The sequence below is a fragment of the Ammodytes marinus genome, assembly GCF_949987685.1.
Source record: "Ammodytes marinus genome assembly, chromosome: 4".
In the NCBI taxonomy this organism is placed as follows: domain Eukaryota; kingdom Metazoa; phylum Chordata; class Actinopteri; order Uranoscopiformes; family Ammodytidae; genus Ammodytes; species Ammodytes marinus.
Genome location: NC_137233.1, coordinates 182666 through 185165, shown reverse-complemented (window position 1 = coordinate 185165; position 2500 = coordinate 182666). Strand labels below are relative to the sequence as shown.

Genomic DNA, 2500 nt, shown 5'->3' with positions numbered 1-2500 from the left:
ACTGTTCACTCAATATGTCACCTGTCCCACAAGAGGAGACAAAATACTGGACTTGTTTTTTACTAATGCTAAAGACGCATATTCATCATCTGCCCTCCCACCGCTGGGCAGAGCCGACCACAATATCATTCACCTGCGGCCTGTGTACAAACCACTCGTGCACAGGCAGCAGTTGGAGCCACGAAAGCTGAGAATGTGGAATACAGACATAGAAGACGCTCTCAAAGACTGTTTCAGCTCCACACTGTGGGAGGAGCTCTGTGATCCTCACGATCAGGACGTTGATGCCATCACAGAGACTATCACAGACTACATCAACTTCTGTTTTGAAAACACCGCTCCACTCCGTACGGTGCGGTGTTTCGCAAATAACAAGCCGTGGATTAACTCAGGCATAAAGGCTCTGCTGAAAGAGAAGAAAAGAGCTTTTAAGTCTGGGAATAAAGAGGCGCTAAAAGAGGTGCAAAAACGACTGAGGATAGCGATACGACAGGCTAAGGCTCGCTACAGGGGCAAGATGGAAGAGCAGCTTAGCAGACAGGATGCCAGGGGCGTTTGGTCTAGCCTTAGAACCATCTCAGGCTTCAAGCCAACGCCCGTCCAGCCGGTGGGAGACCAACAATGGGTCAATGATCTGAATAACTTCTACCTGAGGTTCAATCAACAACCCGCCCCACCCCCTGCACTGCTGCCCCCCCCTACCCCTGTGGCTGAGGGACAAAGCCCCTCATCTGCAGTCGTTAACACCTCTGCCACTGCCACACGGCCCATCCACTCACCCACCACCAGCTCCCCCACCCCTCTCCTCCACTCACCCACCACCAGCTCGCAGCCCGCACCCCTCTCCTTCACAGACACCGAAGTGAGGAGAGAGCTAAAAAAGATTAAGGCGCGGAAAGCGGCGGGCCCGGACGGGATCAGCTCCAGACTTCTGCGATCCTGCGCAGACGAACTGTGTGGAGTTATGGGGCGCGTCTTCAACCTGAGCCTCAAGCTGAGGTCGGTACCACAGCTCTGGAAGACCTCGTGCGTGGTACCAGTGCCCAAGACACCACGGGCCAAAGACCTCAGCAGCTTCAGGCCGGTGGCTCTCACATCCCACCTGATGAAGACCCTGGAGAGGCTCGTTCTGGGCCACCTCCGCTCCACGGTGAACTCAGCGATGGACCCGCTGCAGTTTGCCTACCGGCCCGGCATCGGAGTGGAGGACGCCATCATCTCCCTCCTCCACCGTGCACTGTCCCACCTGGAGAAGCCCGGCACCGCTGTGAGAATTCTGTTTTTTGATTTCTCCAGCGCCTTCAACACCATCCAGCCGAGGCTCCTGAGGGACAAGCTGGAGGCGGCGGGAGTGGACAACGACTTGGCTGAGTGGATCCTGGACTACCTCACAGACAGACCTCAGTTTGTGAGATCCAGGGATTGTGTGTCTGAGGTCCAGACCTGCAGTGTGGGGGCCCCCCAGGGGACCGTCCTCGCACCATTCCTCTTCACCCTCTACACTGCAGACTTCAGACACAACACCGACAGCTGTGTCCTGCAGAAGTTCTCTGACGACTCTGCCATCGTCGGACTCATCACTGAGGACGACGACGCAGAGTACAGAGGACTAACGCAGGACTTTGTGGACTGGTGTCAGCGGAACCACCTCCTCATTAACGCGGGGAAAACCAAGGAGATGGTGGTGGATTTCCGCAGACGCCACTCTGCTGCCCCCGCCCCAGTGAACATCCAGGGACGGGACATTGAGAGAGTGGTCTCTTACAAGTACCTGGGTGTTCATCTGAACCACAAACTGGATTGGACTCATAACACGGACGCTCTCTTCAGGAAGGGCCAAAGCCGGCTCTACCTCCTGAGGAGACTCAGGTCTTTTGGAGTACGGGGGCCTCTCCTGAAGACCTTCTACGACTCTGTAGTGGCATCAGCCATCTTGTACGGAGTAGCCTGCTGGAGCAGCAGCATCACAGAGAGGGACAGGAAGAAGCTGGACAAGGTCATCAGGAAGTCCAGCTCTGTCCTGGGCTGCCCCCTGGACACAGTGCAGCAGGTGGGGGACAGGAGGGTCCTGGACAAACTAACATCCATGCTGGACCACGACTGTCACCCCCTGCAGGACACTCTGTCTGCTCTGGAGAGCAGCTTCAGTGACAGACTGATTCACCCTCGCTGTGTGAGGGAGAGATTCCGCAGGTCTTTCCTTCCTGCTGCGGTCAGACTGTACAATCAGAACTGCTGACCCTGTACATGTCATTCACCTGTATATACTGTAATCATGTGCAATACTGTGACTTAAGAACGTGCAATAATGGTGCTACATGTGTCACTGTCACTTTATTATTTATTCTGCCCATATCCTGCTAACTCACATAGTTATAGTTTATATTTATACAAAGTTTAAAGCTAAAACATAAGCTTATACAAAGTTTAAAGCTAAATAAGCATTTACAGCTATTGCTGTGCCCCCTGTGTGCTCTTTACTCCTGTGTGCTCTTATTCC

At 54.0% G+C, this 2500-nt stretch overlaps 1 protein-coding gene across 1 annotated transcript in view; it reads right to left on the bottom strand.

Annotated features, from left to right (window-relative positions):
* The window catches only part of rnf123 (ring finger protein 123), a 101657-nt gene that overhangs the window by 86062 nt on the left and 13095 nt on the right, over nt 1–2500 (bottom strand). The gene's annotated exons all lie outside the window — the stretch shown is intronic.